Raw genomic sequence first — 18,263 nt, forward strand, 5'->3', positions numbered from 1 at the left:
TCTCACAGCAAGGCATTTCACAGAGCACAGCCACCCTTTGTATGTTTTTAATGGTCCTTTGCCACTTCCCCCGACACATGAGGTTCTTCAATAGGTGGGCAGGTCAGTCCACCACAGCTACAAAAAATCACATGTACAGGTAAGCAGGGACCCAAGCTGAGTTTCCTGGTCTCAAAGTCCTTCTGTGAGCATCAAAATCATAGAGCATGAGATTTCCAATAGATCACATGCCACTGGCTGCACATCTAAGGAGGCTCAGGAGGGTAAATAATTTTTTCCCAAGTCAATTTTAAATTGGCTTCCTAGATTGTCTCCAGATCCTTTCCAGACAGCAGAATGGAAATAATTAGAGGTGGTTGGAAAATGGAATTTTTGTCCTGTGGGGAAACTCTGATAGTCCTGTACTTATTTTTATCCTGACATAGGCCAAAGTATAAAAGCCTTAAAATATTTAGTAGAGCAAAATACTGTTAAGATATTCTGAAACAGCATCCTGAATACATTTTGACTTTTTTTTTCTCCTAGAGAAGTTGAATAGAAATCACTTTGAGGTCAATTACCCCCAGTGCCAACTGGCTGTGAGGGATACGAGACCCATCCATCAGTGTGCTTGGGCTGGGAGGCAGGTGAGCTGCAGGAGGAGGGAAAAAGCCAAGGAAGTTCTCAATACTGGAGCAGCACTGGAAAAGGGTGACCAATCCAGCCACCCAAGTGCTAGACAGGGGCTTAGGCTGGTGGCCACCCCAACAGCACTAATGTGGATAAGGCACTGCACAAAGGGCACTTTTCAGATCGGGCAACACACAACACAATGCTGGACTGCTCTGTGGCCCCATCATGCAAAATCACATCCAAAGTCTGGGAAGAAAACAGGCCACCACAGCAGCTCCTGATGGAGAATGCTGCTCTCCTCCAGCAAGGAAGCCTGTTCAAGTCATGTATCTGGATGGGGAAGACAAGAGGAAGATGACATTGTCAGGGTGGCGTTCCTAGACAGTAAGGCAGCAAGGCGTAGGAGTAACCATCTCCACCCCTACAGTATCTCCCCATCACAATGCAACCGGCGCAAGGATGACCCATTCCTCCCATGGACACACCACCAGCCCATATAAATGGCTTAGTTTCCTCCACAAGATTCTTTTTACTCCCCAAGACCACATGGCAGTCACTAGTGCTGTGGACACAAGCTCACCACTTATCTCATCCTATTTTTCTATGTGTGTTAGACAGGAGGACAACGGGAACCACACTTAATCACTGCTCCCTTGGTCATCTTCTGAAAACAAATTTAAATTACATGTTTTGGAGGTTTGGGTGAGGAGGTCCCCTACATTTTAATTCAAATCATTGTGTCAGTCAGTAGTGGCTCATTCTAACTTTTCCTGCTGCTTACTGTGCAGCAAACACTTGTCCACCACCCACATGCACTCAGAGTGGTTGTGGAGCTGGTAGCTAAGACACCATAGGGAAATTCACAGAGAAGTGATCTTTAAAAGTTGTTACACAAACTGTGAACAAGAGTAGAAGGGGGATTCCCCTTCATCACCTCTTAGGGAGAGGAATAACACATCATCCCTCCTGCTCTCTGTGAGCAGCACTGTGCCTAAACAGAGATACACTGTTGAACCAAGGACCTAGGTAACTAAGAAGACTCAAACTCTTGCTTCGTGACACCATGGAGATGGCTCTTTTACGCAAGTCACCCCTCATGGGAAAACCTCCAGTGCCACCACTCTGTTAGAGGTCTTCTCTGCAGCTGTTTATCTGACAGAGCCATGGAAATCCTCAGTACATGTGATTTCTGCATCATTCAATTCTTGGTTTCAGATGCCCTCCGGACGAGGATGACACCACTGTCTGTAACTTGCTCTAAGCCACTGTTTCATCAGTGCAACTTTTCACTGTTCAGATAAGGAGATCTCAGTGTCTATTCCTCTCCCAGGTCATCTGGCAGACATTCCCAGAGGAACCTGCAGCATGCTGTCCAAGCACAGCTGAAGTGGAGAGAGCCTGAAGCACAAAATGGCTAGAGAGGAACATCAGGAAAAATGCTTGTATCATTGTATCTTTCTGCAAAAGTTCTTTCCAAGCTAGGCCAAGGCAGCAGGGGAAATAATGGAGCCCTTGGTTACACACAGGGAAGTGAGTGATTGCATCGGTTCAAAATTTTCACCTCTGCTAACCTTCCCACATGGAAATGCTGCATCCAATAAGCCTTATACTGAAGACTGCTGAATCTAAAGGTGCAGGGCTCAAAAAAGAAGGCTTGATGAAGAATGTGAAACACAGTATAGAAGAGATCTTTTGGCACTTTGGACTTAGCTGGTCACCAGATTGGAAACTGGCTGGAAAGCAGCCCGGAAGAAAAAGACCTGGGGTACTGGCTGACAACTGGCTAAAGCATGAGCCAGCAGTGTACCCAGGTAGCCAAGAAGGCCAGTGACATGCTGTATTAAAAACACTGGCCAGCAGGACTATGAAAGTGATTATTCCTCTCTACTCAGCACTGGTGAGAGCACCTGAGTCCTGTGTCCAGTTCTGGGTCACTCACTTTGAGAAAGACAATGAGATGCTGCAGCGTGTTCAGATAAGGGCAAAGGAGCTTTGAAGGATCTAGAGCACAAGTCTTACAAAGAGTGGCTGAGGGATTTGAGGGTGTTTAGCCTGGAGAAAAGGAATCCCAGGGGAGACTATGTGTCTCTACAACCCCCTGAAAGGAGGTTGTAGTAAGGTTGGGGGTCAGCCTCCTCTCCCAGGGAACTAGCAACAGGACAAGACAGCATGGCCTCAAGCTGCACCAGGGGAGGTTTAGGTTGGACATGAGAAAGAATTTCTTCACTGACAAGGTGGTTAAGCATTGGAACAGGCTGCCCAGGGAAATGCTGGAGTCACCATCCCTGGAGGTGTTCAAGAAATAACTGGACATGGCATTTAGTGCTATGGCCTTGACCTTCAGTCAAAGGTCAGATTTAATGATCTTGGAGATCTTTTCCAGCCTTAATGATTCTCTGATTCTGTAATTGCTTCTTCCTATTCTAAGTTTTCTACACAGTGAGGCAAGTTTAGCAAAATTTAAAAAAAAATCATTAACAAACTCAAAGGCAGTCAAAGAGAGGCAAGATACTAAGCCATTCCAGTTTCCTTTCATCAAAGACACAAACTCACAGGATGTATCTACAGGTTATGATGCTGGCAGGTTCAAACTTGTTCTGAACAGACACGAGAAATCCCTGCCCACACTTGGAGATAACCAAAAGTCTTTTGAACACTTACCATGGCTCTGGGCCAAACTAATAAACTCTGCTGAGCCGCAGGGACATCTCTGTGCCATTACCTAAGGGCTCAGCACAGCTGGCAATGTTCATAGTGCTTTGTGCTGGCTCAAACCATGGGCAGAGATCATTCCTGGCTGCATTCACCGCAACATGGAGAGGGAAATGGCACCACACTCACAGCTTTGTCTTCAAGCCTTGACTTCAGTCTTGGGACCATTAATACCCATTACCTGCACTATCTATGTAACAAAAAAAAAAAGAAAATTTCAAGACATTTTTTGATTCAAGTGTCAATATTTTGACATGGACACCAAGTGTTTTGTCTGAAGGCAACGAAAAGTGTTGCAATGAGAGTCTAACTAAGCCAATACACTTAGTTTTAGGTTTGAATTACACTTTCACAACAGCTTTTGTATTGAAAATTATGAATTTACACATTTGCACAAGGCTTCTGAAGCAAAAGAGCATTTTTATTCAAGTATTTCTTTGGAATGCTTCCTCAACCCTCTGAAGAGCACTTCTTATTGGGTTGAGCGGGGGAGCAGAGAAGGGGATGATGAGACTTACACAGTGTTTACAGTGGGTAGAGCTGCCAGGCTTCTATCCAGTTTTAAGATGTACAGCCTTTGAAAGCCCTTGTGTCTGGTCTTTGGAACAAAATGACATCTCTACAGACAGACAGAGGGGTATGGGGCTGTAAAACCAAAGCATATTTTCTTAACACTGCTCCAGAAATATCCTCTGCTAAATGTGTAACAGATGCGTGTTCCTCATTAAAAAAGTGTTGCTATACATTACGTCTTGGCTGTAGACAGATTCTGGCAGAGATTGATACACTGTGGACATATAATTCATGTGTATAGTATGTGAACTCTGGACCCTGCTTCTCAACCTGCTGAGGTCCTGTTGTGGATCTCGGGCCATGGAAATGGGAGCAAAGGGAGAAAGCAGGCAGACGTTGAGGACCAGTGTGTAACTGAGAAAACAACAAAGCTATTGGACGTACCTTTGCCAACACCATCCCCAGACACCCAGCTTTTATTCCCACTTGTATCGTGAACTGGAAAGGCAGCACCAATTCAACTACCTTTCTTTGAGAGGAAAAAGAAATCAACACTTCATGGTGACCGTTTTCTTCCTTGAGTAATCTCTTGCCTTTTGCTGAAATTTAACTTTCAGGTTTTGGAAAGGTAGGTCCTAATGATGAATTACAATATTTTTTTGGCTGACTGGTGCTTAAAACCAGCCCATGCTAATCATAACTTCATAATCCACAGGGAGACCCTCAGTTTTATTCCTTGCCTGGTATTCAGACTTCCATTTAATTACTGGTTACTTAGATTTATAGGCAGATTTGCTAAAAACAGTGACTCTCTGTGTGCAGACAATAACCTTTTGATGGGTATGGTAGTAAAACTGAAATTCCTATGTAAACAGGACCAAATTTTAAAAGTAGCTGGTGTAGCTCTCTAATGAAATTGGCAGCACTGTGTGGGTACTTTGTCTTGGAGAATGCTAAATGGTGCATAGCCAGCATTTACTCCATAAACTGTCAAACAAGAGAACCACAACTGTTCGGTGATTTGTTTTTCTAATGTAGTTCTCTACTATGGGAAATGTCTTTTCCATGACCAAATGTAGAAGCTGTCAGGATCCAAAAGAAATAGAGGGAAGAAGGATGATGTCTAGAAGGTATCTCCCAAAAGAGAAAAAAGGAGAAGGGAAACATTTCTCAAAGACCCTGATTTGGTAGCATTATGAAAAAGCAAAATGCTTAGGAAAGAATTATTAATTGTTGAGCTTCAGTTATGCTACTGTTAAACTCAAATATTTCCCTTCATTAGGCAGTACTGATAATAATATTGCTGCGTATCTCAATAGGAAGTTTAAACAACAATATATGCATCTGGTAACTTTCTTCTCAGGGCCTTCTACTACTTTACAAAAGGAAACAGACTTCATCACCTTAGAATGGCGGAAAGGCCCCCTTTCCTTATGGAGAAACAAACACTCTGCAAATAAGTGATACCTGAGCTATGCTTCAGCAAATGAAGCAGTGCATAAACACTGGTCCCAAATTTCTTATTTTGTTCTATATTCCTCTCAGAATTTCACTGTAGTTTTAGGCTCATGTCAGTACAAGAGACAACAAAAGCAAGGTCATTTTGTTCATAATAATAGAGGGTAGGTAAATAGGTAAAGTATTTGTATGTATGGCCAGACTTCACGAACGCAGATTTGGGAAGGGCTCTCCCCACGTGGGTGTGCCCTTCCAGCCTGCGCAGTGGATTTTTTAGGTGAGGCACAGCGTGCACAGAACTGGCCCCACCATTTCTGTCCTGCGGTCCATCTGCCACGGCCGAGTGAGCTTGGACAGTGACAGTGAAGTCCTCAGGACTGTCTACAGCACCCGGTACTAACCAGGGCTGACTCTGCTGAGCATCTGAGATCTGATCGGGATCGGATGGCAGGGAGGCTTTGAACTGCCAGGGGACGGTCCCACTGAGACTCGAACTCATGACCTTGTGATCCAGAGTCTGGAGTGCTCACCATTACACCATGGGACCGCCCTGTATCGTATCAGTAAAGTAATTACTACTGATGAAATTTCAGAATTCTGAAAGCAATCGATAGGGACTGACTTTATTTCAGATAGGTGCTCGGGTGAAGTCTCTCCATAATGGAAAAAGCAGCACAGCTCTCCTTTTTCCTAGCTTGGACCAGAGAAAAACAAAAAAAAATAAAACACAGATTTCATCATCTGAATTCAAATCTCACTTGATGATCTGGTCCTCAGGAAGACACATAGCATTGAAGTATTTCCAATGGCTATTGAGAGACCAATTCTGGAGAAGTAATCACATCGACAATATTTTTACCAGTGTTCAAGTGTCCACAACACCCAGTAAAATAATCAAGGTGACCCTGAGCAGACTGCATGACTCCTCTGTATGTGTAGATACTTCCCAGTGGTGCAATTGTAGCTGTTAATTAGGCCTTGCCACTATCTATCGCACAGTTTCAAGTGCCTGATGTAACACTGATGCTGCCCACTACCCTACAATTTCTCTGCTTGCTTCCAGCCTAGGAACTGGTTTTTGTAACAAGACCAAAAGGGAGGATGGGAGGACAGGACTATTGCAAGGAATTTGAGAACTATTAGCAATAATATGCCAACTACAACATGTCTACTCTAGAAGAAGGGAGTGTCAACACTCATCAGCAGCCTACATTGCAATTGTTCAGAATCAAAGCATGCATCATTTTATGTCGCTGAAATGTCAACTCAATTGCAAATTTAAAAACAATAGTTTCATCACTTTGCCAGTCATAGGACAAATCTTAATAATCTTAGTGATGTTGTGCTGACCTTGACCAGGCTGGAGACAGTAAGTCACAGATGCAGAGAAAACCAGAAGCCCACAGAATAATTACAAAACCTGGAAATCACAGCCATGGTATGACAAATTAAAGCCCTGTTCAACCTCTACTGACCACTGCAATCTATATTATCTTTAGGGAATATTTCTAGATTAAGCAGCCTACTAGCAGAATCTTTTTATCAAATGTCCAGTGCGCTACTGGTATTATGCAAACAGATAAACCATACAGGTAGGAGAGTATTGTGAGTGTTGTACAGATATTTCCCTGTACTGTTGTTAAGTATTACATTGTGATACAACTTTAAAATTGTCCCATTATTTGGAACTCCATGAGTCCAAAGCACTTAGTTGAGACAAAGCTTTTTTACTTTCAACAACAAAACCAATACTCTCACTAAAATAAAAATACCAAGGGAGGGGGCAAAATTTATAATAAGATCAGGAACATGAGGTCACAAAAACATCAGCATGAGTAATTACACTACTTAAAAAAATCCTTTTAATTATTTATAATGACTTAGCTTTTCAGGTGCTATTTGTGCTCTGTATTTTATAGCTACAGCATGCCAAGTGGGGACCAGAGTTACACAGATAAACAGCTACACCAAGAATACTGTTTTCAGGTGACACTGATATGAAATCAGTGAAAATGATTCTCAAACATGCAGCTCCATAACTGTTCCATCATCAGTTTCTGGCTTTAGCCAGTTACTTATCTGAAAACTTGAACATCTTTAAGCAAATATTTTCCCCTAGAGATCTGACAAAGTGGTGTATATATACAAAGTATTTTAGTTCAAATAAAACATTCCTGTTGGTTTAAAACCACATTAAAAAAAAAGTAAATTATGGTACAGTTTCTTTTCTCAAACAAGATGCCTTGCAGTTGGTTTGTAAAGCTTGAAAGTTGATAATTGCTTAACAAGTTTTGTATTCCAAACAAAAGTTAATGGTTCAAGTTTCTGTTCTTCCTGCTGTTGTAAGTACAATGACAACACAAGTTAATTACAGAGAGTTAACACTGTCAAATATCTCACACTAAAATGGTGATACAGTTCCACGAGAAAGAACAAAAAAATATACACTAATTATTGGCACCACTACCACATTTAAGCGTGATGTCTCTGTATCTATGGGCAGTCAAGGTTTGCACCGTCTGACCTAAAGGAACACTGCAGTGGGAGCACAGCTACACTGACATCAGCTCCAGATCCTGGACTCAGTCTTTCCATAGTAGGGCAGTTCCTTGAACTAGAATGAGAGGTGAATGTCCTGTATTTATAGGGCTACATTAAATGTTTCCTTCTAGAAGTTATTTTACTAACAGTGTGGTGCTTCACAAAGGAAACCAATTCAGCACATGGCTAACACATATAAACATGTCTCTTACCTCTGAAGAGATATAGTCTTTAGGAGCATTTTCAAGTGACTAATACCAACACCAATCAGAAACTGAAACCTTACAGCATCAATTGAAGATGGCATTTTGGCAAGTAAGTATCCAAGCTCTTCACAATGTCCTTGCAGAACACATCTATAACTCTCATTTTTACACTCAAAGAAGATGCACAGAGCCTTTTGAATGATGGTGATGCAATTTAAATGATATCATTTGATTAATATGCTCTAGTCCTTGGCCACTCTCTCACTATAAAGTAGGAATTTCCTCTGAGCAGACACAGCACACAAGCCAAGCTGCGACTGCTCTTCCCAGCTCCAAAAAAAATGTACTCTTACTTCCCATTGCTGTGAAATACCAGAGGGGTCTGCTGACTTCTTTTGACAAATTTCCTTTCTTTGCTAAGCCTAAATCCATCCTAAGACTACAAGGAAAACAAAATCAAGTTGTTACCATAACAAAGAGTTTAAAACACTAATAAGAGCTACCGAAATGCGTGCATGTTTCTACTAATTTCTGGTTCAGATTCAAAAAGTAAATCAGAAGTCCATTTCTTCTGCCAAAGCAGTTTTTCTTTAATTAAAAGACTAAAATCTGAATCACTTTTCCTGGGGAAGGCAGGTAAAAAAAAAAAAAAAAAAAAAAAAGACAGGACAGAGTACTACCAAACCAAATTTATCTCAAACCATAAACTTGATAATGATCGGTTTCTCTAAAACTGGCTACCAATTAAAAAAATACAATTTTTAACTACAGCAGAAAACTGTTTTTACAGCCTTTCCTCTATATTGAAAGTAACAAAGTTGAATTTAATTTACTACACTTCCAAAAAGCAGTAAGGTACTAAAAACAAGCAGCAATATCAGTTTTCCAGCTTTTGATTTTTAGTAAGGATTCAGAGAAATTCATTTTTTCTACATATATGAGAAAGTTTCTGACTTAAGTGAGCAACAAACTTCCGCAACCGACTTCAGTGAAGCCCCAATTAATTTAAAGAGACAATTGTCTTCTCTTTCCTAACTGAAGATAAGAAGTTCCCTTCTAAATTGCATCCTAGAGACATTTGACTAAAACTATTTCCCTCTAGGCAAAAAAGTAAACATCTATAAACGTTTTATACTAACACTGCAAAGCAAAAAAACAGACTAAGCACTATTAATGTGCACCTTTTCTTTTCTTCATCACATTTATAAGAAACAGGCAGTGATGCACGCCACAAGGCTGGGATCTAATCAGACACAGTAAGGCCCTGTCTAGACAGGCAAAAGTTATTACAATCAGTTAGCGTGGTTGAAGAACTCCATTAAGATGCAGGCCAGCAAGAAAGAAACCACATTAGCAAATGGCACAGAACAACCAGGAGACAAGGCAGCCAAGGGGCTTTCTGGTACCTTCAAAATTGAGACTCTCTTTGACTCATTGGCAAGCTGGCATGTCACACCAGAGCTCCTTCATCAACATCAAGTTTGACAGACTATGGACATGTGAGCAGTGGGCAACTCCATAACCCCACACTGCTCTGACCCAGCCACAGCATCACTCAGGGAAAAGGAGTTTACAGGTGAGCAGAGAGGAGCCAGAGTGCTATTCCGTGGTGCTGTGCCCAGGTAGAGTCAGATTCAGTCCCAACAGCAAGGCACAAAGTGCCCACAGCAGAAAAAACACTGTTTACTCACCAGGTGAGGGTGTTATTCTCAACCCTCATCCCTTGGAATGATATCATTGTTAACTGGTCCGATGGCAGTGGCATTGCAGAGAAATACACTTCCCTGATACTTGTGATATAAGCATACAGATCCTAGAAATAAGAAGCCCTATACTAAAGAAGAAAAAAAAAAAAAAGCAAACTAAACAAACCATGACAGAAATGAAAATTTAAAAATTAGTGATAAGAATAACACAAATCAAAGCAAACTTGCTTCCTTTGCTGCCAACTTCCCCCTTGATCAAAACTTTCAAGGCTTCTCAATAACGAGTATTTGCTTTGCAAATGTGCAGTGGCAAATGTGATAAAACACAACCTATTTATCACTCCTTACCTTATTAATTTTTTCAGCTAATTTTGTTTAAATAAAGAAAAAACACACAATTCTAAAGAGACAAGGGAGGCAGTGGGATCACCTAGGAAATTTTTATCTCAACACCTATAGACAGTAGGAACACTTCTAGATTTAGACACTCCAGCATTTAATCATGGTCCAGAACAAATAGAAACCAGTCCAGAAAAGTGCTTGCATTTTAATTACTATCAACAATAAACCCTGTTTTCAGCTATCCTATCCCAAGCAATGAACTACAAGCCTTGAAACAGCTATTAAAACCCTCACAAACTATTTGCTGAAAAGAAGCAAGCATATACTTCTGCAGTTACACAATATGACACACACGCTTTTGGGATGGGGGAGGAAGTTATAAACTATCCACAATCCACCAGGGAAAATCTTTCTTCTTTGAATCAAGAACAGGCTTCGTAATAAATTCCTTTGCTATTGTATTATATAATCTCATTGGTAGCATTTGTCCAAACTTTTCCAGTGCATTACTTTCTGTCACTGCAATTCACTTTATAGAAGGGGAAAAAGTCTCATAGAGAATTTGAGAGTATACACAGAAACTGTTGCAACTTTTCCCATCCACTATCACATTATTATTATTATTATTATTATTATTATTATTATTATTATTATTATTATTATTATTATTATTATTATTTATGTTATTGTTAAATTTTTAGAAGCAATGCGCTTCACTTTGGCACCATTAGAACCTCACCTTTGGCTCTAAATGGTACAGCAATCCCACAAATCTATAAGGGTGTTCCACAGCACCATGAAGAATCCTTAAAAATGAACCTATGCACTATCAAACACAAGGTTGGAGTTAAATTTGTCACTGCAAATATGAGTGGACAGTACAGGGAGCTCATCTGTGTGATTAGGGGGCAGGGAACCCACATGACTTCTGTAGGCATCTCACTGAAGGCAGTTCAGTGAGATCTTCAGCAGTGCTTGAAGGTAACATCATTAGCTGAGCATGGAAGAGATCAGATGTGGCCAACAAATGCAGGTTTTGGAAGAACATCTGGAAGAACAAACACTAGTCTTTCAACCAACTCTTGGTCAACCCCATGATGAGCTGTGCCGTGACATAAGAGGAAGAATGTCCAAATCTTATAAAACAGAACCATCAAGTCCTACATACAAATATATCATAGAATCATAGAATGGTTTGGGTTTGAAGAGACTTTAAAGATCATCTAGTTCTATGCCCTGTGCCGTGGGCATGCGACCTACCTCTCTTCTATAGGTCAAAAATAACAACTAAGTATCACTTGTAGCAACAGTTATTTCTTCCAGATAGTACAAATACTTCAACAGGGATCTAAGGCGAGACAGTGAGTGATCCCCAGGACCTGAGCACCACACAAATACCTTCTGCCAGCTTCTCAAGGGACTGAAATAAGGGGCATGGAATAAGCAACTGCACTATCAATACAGCATCATCTAAAACTACACTGCTACCAAAAGGGAGAAGTCTCACAGCACCCTTCATCTCTGGCCACCAATTGCTACCTCCTGTCTTCAGATTATTACAAGGACTGACACTGAAGCAGTTCAGTCAGCATACTGATTGGCATTTTCCAATTGTGAGCACTTATTTTCAGCCTGATTAGTGATCTGATCCAACTCATACCCAGCAGAGCCAGTGCAAGGAACATGAGGGAATGGAGTCACCACGAACAGAAAGGACAGATTCCCCATCTCCTGCTGCAGCAAAGACTTTGCTGTCTTACACTGGGATACAGTTCTATTTTTTCATGAGCCCCAGGAGCAAGAAACACACAAACAGCTTATTTCATCTGGCTGATCAGCACCCACTCCTGTCAGAAGCCCATGTGATAATTACTTAGCACTACAAATGTCATGATTGACTGTAACCTTCTGGCTCACCCTGTGAATTAAGTGCTAAACAGACACTGCAAAGAGCAACAAAATCCAACAAAAGCTTACAAACTCACATACTTTTTATAAAATCCTTCATATTGTACTGTGCTACCTACAGAGTTTATTGTTCAAAGCAACAATTATGCAAACACTTGGGCATTTGCCTAATTTTTCTCTTACAAACTACTCCATTACACTTAATAGATTAATTAGCAAAAGCTCATTTTTACCTAGGGAGGGAATGCTCCCAAGGCTACATCCACAATCACTGGACAGGCTCCTGGAGTGAGGCAGTGAGGAGGGAAAGCACCTACAGTCAAATTGCAGCTCCAAAAGCAGTTTTGGCAGCAATACCATGTTTTGCCAGCTTAAAAAAGCTGCCCTGCCTTCTCCACACACTCTTTCTTCCTCTCTTACCCCCCAGTGAACCAAATCATGGAACTGATCCAGATGAAAATTAGATCTGTTTTTTTGCTCAGTACCTAGACCCAGATCACCACAGGGCAGCCTAAGTGTTTCTGCTGTTATGAATGGGGCTAAGAGGCAGAGGTAGGCAGGGGCTGCCAGGGCAACCACAGGTTACTGCAGTTTAAATCACACAAAGCATAATCATAGTCCAACCCTGTAGTTTCAGCCCTGCTACACTCATCTGACACAGACATTAGAGCAATAAGGGTCATCTTCCCCTTCCTCCCTGCATCTCTCTGGCCTCTCCCTGCAGCACCGAGGCTCAGCATCTCTCCCAGACATTCCTCTGGGAAGGCAAAGCTGCAAAAAAACTCTTGCAAAAAAACACTGGGGCTGGATTAGGTTTTTGCTATATTGGCTTCTGGGACTGGCTTTCCACAGGGTTGGATGAACTGGCATAAGGGAGAGGATGCAATGAGTCCACAGCAGAGCATTCAGAGTAAAAGGTCCATATTTCTCCCAACAAGAGAGCACAAGACTCTCCAGGACCAACTGATGCCTCCTACAGGGACCAACCCTAGAAGTAAACCCATTTGCAGGATTTTAAGTCTTGCTCACGCCAAAAACATAGATCCATACTATTGTAAGTTTAGTTAGATAAAAAAGGTCATACAAACTACTGGTTTCCTTTCACATTCTTTGCATATACAAAGATCCCAACGGTTTCAGAGAGATTTTCTCGTATAGCCTTAGAAAAAGCTGATTAAAGAAAATTACCATTGATCCCGCTGGTAACTAAAAACAAAACGTGTTAATTTCAGTGGGAGTTCTGGATGCATACAAAACCCAGCGTGGTACCCTCAGATTCCTACACACGGCTCTCTTGGGAAATGACAAGAGCTCTGCAGATAGGTAAAAAGGGAAAAAATTTACTCCGCGTTATGAAAACTCGGTACAAAAATCACCAAACCGTTCGCACTGGGCTTAAAACTATTTCCACAAACCCGACCTTTTGAAATTCTCATTGTTCACTCCGCTGTTCCACTTTTCACCTCTTTCACTTTGAAAGCTCACCCGCCGCAATCATTTTTAAACCACGATCCGCGCCAGCGAACCTTTTCATTTTGCTAAAATTCTGAGCTGTGTTTTCTCAGGCTGCTGAGCCCAGCGCTGCACGGCCACCCCTGCAGGAGCGCGGCTGCCCCGTACGCGCCCGCCGAAGCGCCGGGCACAGGCACAAGCATGTGGCAGCTGCCGGACTCCCTGCAGGGGCTCCGGCGGACCCCGAGTGTCCCGCATGCAGCCGATGGCCACCGCCAGTGGCCCCGGCGCGGGGAGCGCTCCCGGAGCCCGAAACCGCCGCCTTCCCTCTCCCGCCGGGCCGCCCTGCCCTGCCCTTCCCTGCGCGGGGCGCGGACCGTGCGCGGCCGCGGTTCTTTGTTCGGCAGCGCTAAAGGCCAGATCGGTCGCGCCCCGCGGAGCCGGGCAGGACGCGGCTCAGCCCCGGGGGCGCCGGCAGGAGCCCGCGGAGCCGGGTGGCAGCTAGACCCCATCCCGCGGCCGCGCAGCCGCCCGCTCCCGGCCGCAGAGATGCACAGTGGGGGACAGGACTCACCACAGACAGACAGACGCTCAGACAAGCGGTAGCTCCTGCTGGGGGCTGTCAACCCGCCGCCCACCCCTTCCCGCTTACCTGTCCGCGGGTGCGCAGCAACCCCGAGGACTTTGTTTCCGCGGCGCGCCCAGCTCCCAGCGAAGAAGTTTCTACCCCTACTTCGCTCTCGCAGCAACAGCGGCACTTTCCCCGCCCACCCACTCCGTCCGCCCCTCCCTCCGTCTCTCTCTCTCTCTCTCCCTCCCTCCCTCCCTCCCTCCGGTCGGGATGGGCGGTGGTCCGGAGCGCGTTCTGAACCCACCCCAGCTGGCTTCAGCCGGCCGGGAAGGCACCGCGGGCAGCCCGCACGTAGTGACAGAGCGGCGCGGTCTGCGGGGTGGAACGGCCCGGCCAGCGGCCAAGCTGATGGGCTGGGGACGTGCCCGTCCTGGTGGTGCACCGGGACGGGCTGGGGGACGTGCCCGCCCAGGTGATGCCCTGGAAAGTGCTGGGCGTGCTCACCTGTAGTCGCCGGCCCCAGCAAGGGCAAGCGAAGGATGCGAGATCCAGGCGTTGCCACCTCATCCTCTGTTTGCCCAAGCAAGCCCTCCTATTAGTCTTCGTTTATTTACAAACTTAGTCTGAGTTACCTAGCCGGTTAATGCAACAGCAGGAGAAATTTAACCTGGGGGAACCTCACACCTCTTGAGTTTTTCCACACAGTGGTTTTTAATGGAAGAGAAACCACCTCGGAGAGTTCTTTTAGAAGGGCTACACAGAGGAACAAACTCCAAAGGGAATGGCTCCTGCAGCACAGTTGCAATTCTTGCAGATATTGCAGAAAGCGGGGACAGACCCCTGTGAGAGCAGAGATAAGCAGGCACACCATCCACAAGTCTCTGCTGTGTTCGATTCTCCTGATGTATTTATTACCATTATTGCACTGTGCAAGCAGAGCTCTGATGCATATTACATAATTAACCTTTGTTATATTGGTAACCCTGTCATTCTCTTCACAGGGCAATTGTGAACATGGGGAAAAGGGCTTGATGTTGGGATAGCCAGTTGTTGTTTTCTTCCTCTGACAATTTTTGTTTGGTTTCTCTCCAAAAAATCTAGATCAAAAAAGTTCTTTGCCGTAGAGAGCACAGTGTGGTGAATGCTGAGGTAGCGCTTTGTTCCTCAGCTAGTCTGTGCCACAGCCAGCCCTTAAAGTTTTGTCTCCTCCCCAGGCAGGCTACACCCCATCTTCAGAGAGACCCAGTGCATCAGAGTAGCAAAATTGTGTGGAAGTCAATCTTTGTAGTCAGTGGCAGTACTGCTAAGTGAGAAGCAGAGAACATATGTTCATGATAAACTCAGCATCTTAGACAACACACTAGGTTGGAGTTTTCTGCTGGCTTCCTGCCTGCAATTTTTTTTCTGTAATCTAGTGAGAGGTGGAGTTGTCAGAGTGGAGTCAGAATAGAAGAGACTCTTCTGGCCAACAAGTTCTTTCTGACAGAAAAGACTACGTGTCCATCATGGGGTGGCTAAGGGTGCGTCAGTGAGGGATACTGACAGCACTCCTGCCCCACAGACTAACTTAGCCAATTGTGATTATGACATCTCAATTAAGAAATCTGTACTATGACTATGAAGTCCTTAAATAAAAAGCACTAAATTGTTGTAAGACTAAAATGAGTGTCATCTTCCACTTGTATGGTTTCTCCTACTGATCTCACAGAGAGCATTTAAGTTAGATGTACTGACTGGAGAAATAAGAATATACCTGGCTGTCATTACTGACTGAAGGACACAAAGAAACACTGCAAAACTATTATAAGCATTTTTTTATGTGAGGGGAAAAGAAGAGAAATATCAGGCAAGTATCAGTCAAAAATCAGGCTCTTTCATTGTATTTAAGGTAATTAGTCATAATTAAGTAGACTTTCCACACAGGGTGGAAAGAACCTGTGAAAGGTTGTGCAGAGTGGCCATCTGTACCCTGTTCTGGTTTAATCAATGTCTCCATGGACATGGGGCTCTGCTGAATGATTAGTACATTAAATCTGGGGTTGGGGTGTTTATCCTGTTCCAAATCAACCTCTCCCAACTGTGGATAGCTTTCCTTCTCTATACACCTGCAGTTAGAATATGGCTTTGCCTTTGTTGCAACAGCCCTCAATACAGACTCCAGGGACAGACTTTTGGCCGGTGACCATGGTGTTGGATCTATGTGCTGAGCAGGAGATGAAGCAGAACAAGTCCATGGAACACTGTTGGAAACAATCAGTGGCAGTACTGCTAGTTTGGCTTATGAAAAAATCATATGAAAAGTCATATGGAAGCTCTTAAAAAGTATTTGTTCTTCAACAGCTAGGTCTTGGACTTTCAGGATCACACCAGGATTATGTTCCCAATTTATTTTTCACAATTATGAGAGCTAACTACTTATTTTTAAAAAGAAATAAAAGATTGAATGGTCTTATATTTAAATAACATCTGGAACCAGGTTTTAGAAATAAACTGAATATCATTAAAATACTCATATCTGTAGCATGGCAGAAGTGGTGATGGAGGCATTATTGCCCCTCTGAGCCATTCAGCTTACACAGCCATAAACATCTCTTTTGCTTAATAGATTATTTTTGTACAAAATTCATGTTAGTGGTAAATCCAGCCTGTAGTGTACTTTGGAGATGAAAATTTTTTTGTTTACAAAGTGCTGAACCAGGTGACTATCAAAAATTATACAAGAAAGCACTGTACCCAAAAATATCATCTGCTGTCATGAATACTTAAAGCTAGCATCACTGTCAAATGCTACATACTGTAAATTTACTCTTAAGGCCACAATTAAAATTCCTGAAAACATCACAAAATAATACGTTCCTTGCAGACTTGCATATTACAATGTTTTGTGGTCTCAGGTCCAGCCTTTACCTCATGACTCACTCAAGCAAAACGTCTATTGAAGTAAATGGGAATTTGGCAGGAAAAAAATATGTAGATGGGCCGAAATCAAAATAGGGATGGAAACAATCTGGTCTTTTAAGGCATTTGGCTTCCTTATGTGGACCCAAAGTTTGCTGTTCACAGCTTAACTCTCAAGCGAGATTACTGAAGAACTTCCGATGGGCCTTCAGCCATCATGTCCTGGCTAAGAAGGCTTTAGTGAACACCATCTGTGGTTGTTCCTTACGCACACCAGCTTCCCAAGGTACACAATAGAGTGTTATTTTTGTGAGGATATTCAGTTCTTCCTTTTTCGTCTTGCATTTCTTGGTTTTCCCTCTCAAGGAACCATTGCATTAGAAGTTTCTTCAATCTTATCCGCTTTTATCCTCCTCTCTGTGGTTTGCGTGTCTGACTGACTCAGTGCTTGCATGGATTTCCTCTCAGTGGTTGGTGTTCCTGCTTGTCCTCCAAGTGTCTCTCTCTCTCCCTTTTAAGTAGAGAAATCCTTTATCTGTCCCCTCCTGACCTCCCTGTATGTCTGGCTTCTCAGCATCTGTTTTACTGTTGTTCTCTGCTCTCCAGCAGCCATCCATGTTCCATCCGGCTGTAGCAGCTGGTCATCCTTGGTTCTGCCTCTGCCTGTTACCCTGCGTGCTTCTGGGACCCCCACGTCCCCAGCACAAGAGGTACAGACTCTGGACCTGCCTGTTCCCTAAATTTCAACTCATAAAATGGTGGTATTCTGCCAGTCAGGATCCTGGGACCCCTTAAATATTTGGGATACTTCTTTCTGCTCTTCCTGTCGAAACAGTATGGAAGTGCACAGACAATGTTTAGTTCTATTATTGGAAAATAATATACATGATGCAAACTATCAGGTGGCAAATGCTCTACATCCTCTGCAAATGCACTTTCAACATATTTAATGAAACATAGTCTCTATGAGTGCAATTAAGACAGAACACATATTCACCAAGGGTAAATTAGTAAAGGTAAATTAAGGAACATGAAAATGGTTCTTGTCTACTCTTTGCATGCTCACACATGCACAACACACACAAACATACTCAGGGAAAAATGTCCATCTTCAACATACCACCAAAGCAGTGTTTTGGCTTCTGTGCCCCCTCTACTGGCTGACCTTTATGTATCTGTATTAACAGTTACTTTAAAAAGTTACATAGAAATAATTGGCGATGCTGGACCCTTAACAAAATTGGTCACACTAATAAAACTACTACAAAGAATAAGTATCTTTACCAATCCTGCAGAACAGAAATTTGTAATTATTTGCTCTGAACATATATTCAGGCTCAAAAT

General features: G+C 43.0%; 1 protein-coding gene across 4 annotated transcripts in view; it reads right to left on the reverse strand.

The window, feature by feature from the left end:
• TIAM2 (TIAM Rac1 associated GEF 2) overlaps positions 1-14,191 on the reverse strand; it is a 165,112-nt gene extending 150,921 nt beyond the window's left edge. For 3 of the 4 annotated variants that reach the window (XM_071549264.1, XM_071549265.1, XM_071549260.1), the window contains exon 1: positions 14,103-14,191. The gene's annotated coding sequence lies outside the window, so the exon portion shown is untranslated. Of the gene's footprint in view, positions 1-9,733; positions 9,762-14,102 lie in introns of those variants that run through there. The other variant, XM_071549262.1, reaches the window with a different exon arrangement.
• Between the last annotated feature and the right edge of the window lie 4,072 nt (positions 14,192-18,263).

The sequence above is a fragment of the Pithys albifrons genome, chromosome 2 (assembly GCF_047495875.1).
Source record: "Pithys albifrons albifrons isolate INPA30051 chromosome 2, PitAlb_v1, whole genome shotgun sequence".
Lineage (NCBI taxonomy): Eukaryota > Metazoa > Chordata > Aves > Passeriformes > Thamnophilidae > Pithys > Pithys albifrons.